The following is a 10,535-nucleotide window of genomic DNA, read 5'->3' on the forward strand; positions in this document are numbered from 1 at the left end:
CCCGAATTGGACTTTCGCGATGGCGGTGGCTCTGGATGGTTTTCTCTGTTTTCGTCGAACTGGTCGATGTTTTTAGGTCAGGGACGAATATATAGGCGGAGAGTCGGAGTCGGAGGGTCAACGAGGCGACGACACCATAGGGCTGCGCGGCCAGGGGGTGGGCCGCGCCGGCCTATCATCTGGGGCCCCTGTGGCCCCCCTCTGGCGACTCTCGGGTGTTCTGGATGCTTCCGGGGATTCTAAGACTTTCGGTGTTGATTTCGTCCGATTCCGAAAATATTTCCTTACTAGGATTTCTGAAACCAAAAACAGCAGAAACAAAGAATCGGCCTTTCCGCATCTCGTCAATAGGTTAGTTCCGGAAAACGCATAATAATGACATAAAGTGTGAACAAAACATGTCGGTATTGTCATAAAACAAGCATGGAACATCAGAAATTATAGATACGTTGGAGACGTATCAGGTAGAAACTTGGGATAGACTTATGGTAAGAAAAGATAAGACTAATGGTGCCTTGCCCCAAAGGGCTTTGCACTTTGCAAGAATATTAGCTTGCAACATTATAACTTGCAATAGTCTAGCTTGCCTTGGTGGTTGAGGTGGTCAAAGTGCTCTTCTTCTTCTGGGTAGAATCCTTCCTCTTCGTGGTATTCTCCGGCACTAGCGTCTATACACGAATACAAGGATACAATCACCAAACAACACTTAAGTACCCTTACTTAGCCTTAATGGCTCACTCCAAATGATCTAGCATCATTACTTATCATTGCTACCAAGAATTAATCTAGGGTTTTCTTACTTAGTGTTAGAGAAATAATTTCCTCTCATTATATATGTAAATGATAGTTTCCATATAGTTCTTGAGGAATAATTTCCTCTCATTGAATCTTCTTAAGATTTAATTTCTCAAACAATCCTACATGAGATCATGTTGACCTAAGTCAACCATTCATCATCATCATTTGAGAAAATGATTTAAATGAGGTAGACCACCTCATACCATTTAATAATTCTATTAATGATTTAAAATCTCCAAGTCTTTCATGTGAGAGCATGTAACCAGGGGTTCAAAATTCATATGAAATCACTTGGGACAAGATTTAAATGGAGTACAATACTTCATATGATTTGCATAATAGTTTTGGACAATATCAATTAACTAAAATAGCCATATAGCCCTTTATTTAATTTGGGCCATGATCACTCAAGGTAACCATACCATATTTTTGCATAAACAATTAGTGTAAGTCAAATGTGAGCTATTTGAGTTGGAATTAACTAAATATCTATTTTGGTTGATTTTTAAATATTATTTGAATAGGAAAAAGTCCCTTCCTTCTTCTTTTTATCATTTTATTTCTACAACAGATCTTGAGGTGGGACCAGTGGCATGTTGTAGAACTTTTCTCTAGCTTTCCAGCAACATAAAATTCATCACATTTGGTTGGGTAGATTTGAAACTATTTAATTTTCTAAGACAGGACCAGTATTTAAATTTCTACCCAATTATTTAACCAGAATCTGAAAATTGGGCCGGCGGGAAAAAGATTGGGCCGAAAGTTTTGAAAATGCCAGAAAGGGCTAGCCCAGTAACGCTCCACACGCCATGGGCCGCCTGACAGAGGGGCCCGCACGTCAGTGGGTCAGTCTTACCGAAGCGGTACGGTGCGTTGTGATCCGTTCGATTAGATGAAGATCAAACGGTCGAGGCTCGTCGTCTCCGTCGAGGGGAAGAGGTCACTGCCGCGGCGGAGGTAGGGGGTCGGTGACACGCGTATAGCACGCGACCGTTGGGAACCCCAAGTGGAAGGTGTGATGCGTACAGCAGTAAGTTTCCCTCAGTTAGAAACCAAGGTTTATCGAACCAGTAGGAGTCAAGAAGCACGTCGAAGGTTGATGGCGGCGAAGTGTAGTGCGGCGCAACACCAGGGATTCCGGCGCCAACGTGGAACCTGCACAACACAACCAAATTACTTTGCCCCAACGTGACAGTGAGGTTGTCAATCTCACCGGTCTTGCTGTAATAAAGGATTAGATGTATAGTGTGGATGATGATGTTTGCAGAAAACAGTAGAACAAGTATTGCAGTAGATTGTATTCGATTAAAAGAATGGACCGGGGTTCACAGTTCACTAGAGGCGTCTCTCCGATAAGAATAAGCATGTTGGGTGAACAAATTACAGTTGGGCAATTGACAAATAAAGAGGGCATGACCATGCACATACATGATATGATGAGTATAGTGAGATTTAATTGGGCATTACGACAAAGTACATAGACCGCTATCCAGCATGCATTTATGCCTAAAAAGTCCACCTTCAGGTTATCATCCGAACCCCTTCCAGTATTAAGTTGCAAACAACAGACAATTGCATTAAGTATGGTGCGTAATGTAATCAACAACTACATCCTTAGACATAGCATCGATGTTTTATCCCTAGTGGCAACAGCACATCCACAACCTTAGAACTTTTTGTCACTGTCCCAGATTTAATGGAGGCATGAACCCACTATCGAGCATAAGTACTCCCTCTTGGAGTTACTAGCAAAAACTTGGCCAGAGCCTCTACTAATAATGGAGAGCATGCAAGATCATAAACAACACATAGATAATAGATTGATAATCAACATAACATAGCATTCTCTATTCATCGGATCCCAACAAACACAACATGTAGCATTACAGATAGATGATCTTGATCATGTTAGGCAGCTCACAAGATCCAACAATGAAGCACAATTAGGAGAAGACGACCATCTAGCTACTGCTATGGACCCATAGTCCAGGGGTGAACTACTCACACATCACTCCGGAGGCGACCATGGCGGTGAAGAGTCCTCCGGGAGATGATTCCCCTCTCCAGCAGGGTACCGGAGGCGATCTCCTTAATCCCCCGAGATGGGATTGGCGGCGGCGGCGTCTCTGGAAGGTTTTCCGTATCGTGGCTCTTGGTACTGGGGGTTTCGCGACGAAGACTTTAAGTAGGCGGAAGGGTAGGTCAAGGGGTGTCACGGGGGCCCCACACAACAGGGCCGCGTGGGCCCCCTGTAGGCCGCGCCGCCCTACTGTGGCGGCGCCCCGTGGCCCCACTTCGTGACTCATTCGGTCTTCTGGAAGCTTCGTGTGAAAATAGGACCCTGGGCGTTGATTTCGTCCAATTCCGAGAATATTTCCTTACTAGGATTTCTGAAATCAAAAACAGCAGAAAACAGCAACTGGCTCTTCGGCATCTCGTGTAACGGCCCCGGGTTATACCCCTAATAGAATTGCTTTTTCTTTTTCTTTTAGTGCATCATCATAGCATATGCATCATATCATCAACAAGATTTTATTAAATAAAAGTTATTTTTAAATAAAAACTATTTCGGTTTCCCTCGCATATGGTTTTATATTAAACCCTTCCTAGACCTTTTCCTATTTAAGAAAACCCAAACTAAATATTTATGAGTAATTGAAAAGTTGTTTCAATTTAACAATAAAGTTCTTAATAATATTTTCAGACTTTCCTTCCATATATTTTTCTCTTTGCCTCCTATCTTGGACACTTTCTTTATCCTTTCCTCCATATCTTTATCTCTTCCTTTTATTTCTTGCTAATTGGCAAAATACTTGGAAATGGCTGGGCACGCCCTTGTGGCCCAAAAATTTCTCGCTGGCCTCTCCTCCCTGTATCCTACCCTTTGTGCACCAAGCCCATTTTGCTCCACGCTGAGCAGGCCACCAATTTCAGCGTTGCATTCTCCTTCTTCCTATACGGCAGCAAATCCATACACTGGTACGTCGCTGTCTTCTTGATGGGACGGTCGTCCTTCGCTCGCTCTCCGTATAAAATCCTCGCAGCAGCCCCTGCAGAACCCTAGCTCATCCACTCCTTCCTCCCCGCCGCCGCTCCGTTTCTTTTGTCCATCTCTCTGTGAGCAACTGAGAGGGTTTTTCGCCGCCGTTTCCATCCACCGCGCCGTCGCCATGGACTGCTCCGAGCCCAGCTGAGAACGGGGAAAGAACCTCCGCGACCTCCTCTTCTTCCTGGACGTGGAGCTGGACCTGCTCGAGCTCTACTTCCTCTTCTACGTCCGCGCCGCCGTCTTCTTCCTGGAGTCCGTCGAAGTCGCCACGTCTCCGTTCGTCCTCGAGCCGTTTCGTTTCTTCCGGCAGCCTCCCGGTGAGCAGTCGCCTCGATCCAGCTCTTCCCCTGCCGTCATTCATCATCACAGCGACGACGCCGTCGTCGGCCTTTTCGCACCACCATGGTCGAGGTCGCACACGAACACATTTTTTCCGTCGTATCGATGCAAGCAGGTTACCAGTATCAGTTCGTGTCGAGGCGTGGGAACTCCCTGAGTCCCTGCGTCCTCTTCTCCATCACGGAAGCCCAGCCAGAGCGTGTTCACCGTCAACGACATCTCCGTCGCACGGCTGTGTCCGTCGCGTACGCTGTCTAAAGTTCTCCAGTTAAACTCTGCCATTCTTCAGTTAACACGATGCACACTTCATGTTAATCCAGATCTTTGTCATACCAAATGTCTGCTAGCACTCTGCTGGTTCCGATTCATGTTTTTGACCGTCACATGTGAGAAGATCAGACGAGATCGAAAAAGAAACGAGAAAAGGCTGCTCTTTTGATCTGTTTCACGGTGCCATATTTCGGTGTAGATCATCGCCAGCACAGGTCGCCCCAGCACGAGCTTCTTGCTTAGCTAGATGCACAACATCACCAGCTATCTACTGGTCCTTGAATCACCCAAAACGGAGCAGTAACGACGACGCCATCTTCTTCCAAAATCAGGTCCAGAAACAGATGTTTTCCAGTTTCAGTTTTGCTGTTTCGTCGGCCCAACTTCCGGCGAGCTTTTCCGGAGATATCGTGCACCGTTTCCATCCATGCCGATATGTTTCGAATATTGGCACATCCATCTTGATCCACCTCCTTTGTTTCACTCAAATCGGTGCCCAGATTCATCTCGGCGAGCGCTTTAAATACCGTGCACTTTCGCTATCTACAGGACCTCGCGCTGTCATGTTTTCAGTTCGTAGTGTCACTTCTTCAGCTAATTGCAGAGATGCTTTACCTAGCCTGAATCCCGTCCCATATCAAAACCGATCCAGCAGCACATTGGCACCACCGGTAAAACCAACCTTTTTGCCTTGTGCCACGCTGGAGCTGACGTGGCTCAAGGACCCACCTGTCAACGACTCTTGCTAGCTTCCAGCACGGTGTAAACCGTTTCCGCTCAAATTCCAATTCCAGTTTTCAGCAATTTGCAATCATATGGTTTTCAAATTGTTCATAATTGCACTTTTACAAATCCAAATCAAACAAACTTTATGTCCATTTTGATCAGAAAAATGTGCTGAACATGATTATGCCATCCATTCATCTGTTTGCATCTCGCATCATGTCGTGCCATGATAGTTCGTGTATGTTCACCTAACATATACCCGGAGTATTTCGGACACCGACTAAGGTTTCCCCTCTCCGTTTAACTTTGAAGTAGCTCACCCTTGCCATGATATGCCATGCTAACAACCACTTAATTTTGGCGGTAGTAAATGCAACTCCAACCTAATTGTTTGTCCGGGGTTCCGACTCCGATTAATACGGATAAGTTGCATCGCATCACGTTTGCCATGTCATGCATATCATCATGAACATGCTGGATCTTCTTTATTCGTAGTTGTAAGACTTGCATATGTTGTTTGTTCCAGCATTTGCTTCTTCCCGGATAGGATCGCGAAGTGGTGTTGTGAGATACGGCAAGTCCTCCGGATGTCCCTCGGCAAGCTTTAACAGGCAAGCATTTCCCTTATACTCCTGCCCCTGCCGGAGTCGCTTACCTATTTTATTTTGCCTTCTCCCTTATGCTATCCTTGAGTTGCGTTCTTGTCACGTGTCCTTTCCACTTGTTACCTCAAGCAGCCCATATTGCCACCACCACCTCCTACGGCTATTGTTTGGTTATCGAGTCTGCCCTTGCGAGTCGTAGTGCATGCTAGTGCTGTTTTATCTCGTTACCGTTATTGTTATCTTATTGGGTTATATGATGGTAAGAATCATGGTTACTTTAGTTGTTGGCATTTGTTTAGCGGAGGCATCGGTGGGTCAGCTGATCGTTTTGTGACGGCTCACTTGTGTTTCCTAAATATCTTAGGACCCCGAGTTCTTGTTATCTGTTCCGAGACTGAGCGCTCTAACCACACGTGGGTATGCTTACCGGGTCTCCCCTCGACCACTGCCGAAATCTACAGCCTTGTCCAGTGGCCACAACTAGTTTGGATGTTTGTTTTGTTTCTCCCGGGCGTGCAAGCATGTTTCTTTATGGTCAGATGATATGATGTTACTTTTGGGGAAGCCGTGTTGCCTTGTAACCCCGTTGTCTCTTGCACGCTCGTAGGATGCGGTACGTATTGCTGAAGATGGATTCACCCTGCGGGCACTGTTTCCATCCGAAAGCCGTAGACGCAAACAGCTAAGTCCGCGTCGGAGTTTCGATCGGGCTCCGAAACGGGTTAACTTAGTTAGGTGGCTTCCTGGACATTGTTGTAGTGAAGGAGAGTGCGTGTCGTGATATCCACCTGTCGTAAGTGGGTTGGTCGTGCGTGTGGGCACTTTTGGGCACCCCTGCAGGGTTACAATCTTATCGATAAGCCGCGTCCGCGGTTATGGACGACTTGGAGCTGTATGACTTGACCATAGACAACTTACACCTGTTGTTTCAATCATAATAACTTGAGTAGTAAGTTAGCACAACTTCAATAATAAATGGTTAAAACTTGACAACCGTGTGAGTGCCTTTGTAAGTACCTCCTGGTGAGGGGGGAACACATCGGTTGGGTTATGTTTGCAGAGTATAGAACTGTTAGTTACGCTCTCTCACCTTCTCTGATAGACGACTGTTGTAGAGTGTCTCTATAGGTTTTAGTGCTTGCGCTGCCGCTTAACTCCACCATATTGCCTATGACGTTCCTCTTGCGTCCTCTAAGTCCCCTGCGTGCCTCAAGTACAAAGGACGACTGGTTGACGAATGCTTATACGTCTTGAAGTCTTGTTAAGTACGAACCCGTACTTATTGCTGCTTCTACGGGATATAACCGGGCAGGAATGAAGATATGTTCGATGAAGACGACGTTAGCAAGGTTACCCTTCCGGCTTGGCCTGGGCAGGGTTATGGACGCCATTGGTTATCTTCAGGACTCTTAGTCCAATTTGTATCTTGTCCGTACTCGGATGTATTCGCTCTTCTGTATGATTTGGATCTTTGTATTGTATATTTGTATCTTGACTCGTTGAAGTCGTTGTTGTAATATATGTATCTTGTGGGCTCTATTGTAATCCTGTTGTAATGTTACCGCTCGTGTTAATTCCTCTGGCATCACGTGTGTGATTTGTCGCGCACGTCGTGTCGGAGGGCGTCTCTGAATCGATATCGTGCGTATTTCGGCGGGATCGCTGGAATCCTCATGGTACCGGTTCCGGGGCGTCACATCTCGTTAATAGGTTAGTGCCGGAAAATGAATAAATATGACATAAAGTATGCATATAACATGTAGGTATCATCAATAAAGTGGCATGGAACATAAGAAATTATCGATACCTCGGAGACGTATCAGCATCCCCAAGCTTAGTTCCTGCTCGTCCCGAGTAGGTAAACGATAACAAAGATAATTTTTGGAGTGACATGCCATCATAATCTTGATCATACTATTGTAAGCACATGTAATGAATGCAGCGATTCGAAACAATGGTAATGTAATGAGTAAACAAATGAATCATATAGCAAAGACTTTTCATGAATAGTACTTTCAAGACAAGCATCAATAAGTCTTGCATAAGAGTTAACTCATAAAGCAATAATTCAAAGTAAAGGCATTGAAGCAACACAAAGGAAGATTAAGTTTCAGCGGTTGCTTTCAACTTGTAACATGTATATCTCATGGATATTGTCAATGTAAAGTAATATAACAAGTGCAATATGCAAGTATGTAGGAATCAATGCACAGTTCACACAAGTGTTTGCTTCTTGAGGTGGAGAGAAATAGGTGAATGATGTCTACTCACGCTTCTTTTCCTGTAGACAGTGTTGGGCCTCCAAGAGCAGAGGTTTGTAGAACAGCAACAAGTTTCCCTTAAGTGGATCACCCAAGGTTTATCGAACCCAGGGAGGAAGAGGTCAAAGATATCCCTCTCATGCAACCCTGCAACCACAAAGCAAGAAGTCTCTTGTGTCCCCAACACACCTAATAGGTGCACTAGTTCGGCGAAGAGATAGTGAAATACAGGTGGTATGAATAAATATGAGCAGTAGCAACGGCACCAGAAAAGTGCTTTGCTGTCCAGGACTGGCGTGTAGTTGATGGTGGTGATATTGCAGGAAGTACAGATGCAGTAAAACAGTAAACAAGCAGCGATAGCAGTATTGGAAACAAGGCCTAGGGATTATACTTTCACTAGTGGACTCTCTCAACATTGATCACATAACAGAATAAATAGATAAATGCTAGACTCTACACCCTCTTGTTGGATGATGAACACCACTAACTGTGTAGGATTACACGAACCCTCAATGCCGGAGTTAACAAGCTCCACAATATTCGATATTCATGTTTAAATAACCTTAGAGTGCACGACAGATCAACACAACCAAACCAAGTACTAACATAGCATGCACACTGTCACCTTCACGCTACGAAAGGAGGAATAGATCACATCAATACTACCATAGCAATAGTTAACTTCATAATCTACAAGAGATCACAATCATAACCTACGCCAAGTACGCACACACTGTCACCATTACATCGTGCAGGAGGAATAGACTACTTTAATAACATCACTAGAGTAGCACACAGATAAATTGTGATACAAAACACACTGCAATCATAAAGGGATATAAATAAGCACTTCACTATGCCATTCATAACAGTGAATAAGTATTCTGTGAAATATAGCCTAAGAGACCCACACGGTGCACACACTGTCACCTTTACACACGTGGGACAAGGAGTCTCCGGAGATCACATAAGTAAAACCCACTTGACTAGCATAATGACATCTAGATTACAAGCATCATCATATGAATCTCAATCATGTAAAGCAGCTCATGAGATTATTGTATTGAAGTACATAGGAGAGAGATTAACCACATAGCTACTGGTACAGCCCCGAGCCTCGATGGAGAACTACTCCCTCCTCATGGGAGACAGCAGTGGTGATGAAGATGGCGGTGGTGTCGATGGAGGAGCCTTCCGGGGGCACTTCCCCGTCCCGGCGGCGTGCCGGAACAGAGACTCCTGTCCCCCAGATCTTGGCTTCGTGATGGCGGCGGCTCTGGAAGGTTTCTCGTACCGTGGTTTTTCCGTATCGAAGATTTAGGTCGAGGGGCTTCTTATAGGTGAAGAGGCGGAGTCGGAGGGCTGACGGGGCGACGACACAGTAAGGCGGCGTGGCCAAGGCCTGGGCCGCGCCAGCCTATCATCTGGTGGGCCTGTGGCCCCCTCTGGTGACTCTCGGGTGTTCTGGAAGCTTCATGCAATCCTAAGATGCTGGGCGTTGATTTCGTCCGATTCCGAGAATATTTCCTTACTAGGATTTCTGAAACCAAAAACAGCAGAAAACAGCAACTGGCCCTTCGGCATCTCGTCAATAGGTTAGTTCCGGAAAATGCATAAATATGACATAAAGTATGCATAAAACATGTAGATATCATCAATAATGTGGCATGGAACATAAGAAATTATCGATACATCGGAGACATATCAGCATCCCCAAGCTTAGTTTCTGCTCGTCCCGAGCAGGTAAACGATAACTAAGATAATTTCTGGAGTGACATGCCATCAAAACCTTGATCATACTATTGTAAGCACATGTAATGAATGCAGCGATCAAAACAATGGTGAATGACATGAGTAAACAAATGAATCATAAAGCAAAGACTTTTCATGAATAGTACTTTCAAGACAAGCATCAATAAGTCTTGCATAAGAGTTAACTCATAAAGCAATAATTCGTAGTAGAGGCATTGAGGCAACACAAAGGAAGATTAAGTTTCCGCGGTTGCTTTCAACTTGTAACATGTATATCTCATGGATAGTTGTCAATGCAAAGCGATATAACAAGTGCAATAAGCAAGTATGTAAGAATCAATGCACAGTTAACACAAGTGTTTGCTTCCAAGATAGAGAGAAATAGGTGAACTGACTCAACATAAAAGTAGAAGAAAGGCCCTTCGCAGAGGGAAGCATTGATTGCTATATTTGTGCTAGAGCTTTGATTTTGAAAGCAAGAAACAATTTTGTCAACGGTAGTAATAAAGCATATGTATCATGTAAATTATATCCTACAAGTTGCAAGCCTCATGCATAGTATACTAATAGTGCCCGCACCTTGTCCTAATTAGCTCGGATTACCTGGATTATCATCGCAATACATATGTTTTAACCAAGTATCACAAAGGGGTACCTCTATGCCGCCTGTACAAAGGTCTAAGGAGAAAGCTCGCATTGGATTTCTCGCTTTTGATTATTCTCAACTTAGAC

General features: G+C 44.7%; 1 long non-coding RNA gene across 1 annotated transcript; it reads left to right on the forward strand.

The window, feature by feature from the left end:
• The first annotated feature begins 3,242 nt into the window (after positions 1-3,242).
• On the forward strand, positions 3,243-6,108 carry LOC127294996 (uncharacterized). Its single transcript, XR_007847354.1, has 2 exons — positions 3,243-4,164; positions 5,709-6,108. It is a non-coding gene; the product is annotated as an uncharacterized lncRNA (long non-coding RNA).
• The last annotated feature ends 4,427 nt before the right edge of the window (positions 6,109-10,535 follow it).

The sequence above is a fragment of the Lolium perenne genome, chromosome 4, assembly GCF_019359855.2.
Source record: "Lolium perenne isolate Kyuss_39 chromosome 4, Kyuss_2.0, whole genome shotgun sequence".
NCBI classification, from domain to species: Eukaryota; Viridiplantae; Streptophyta; class Magnoliopsida; order Poales; family Poaceae; genus Lolium; species Lolium perenne.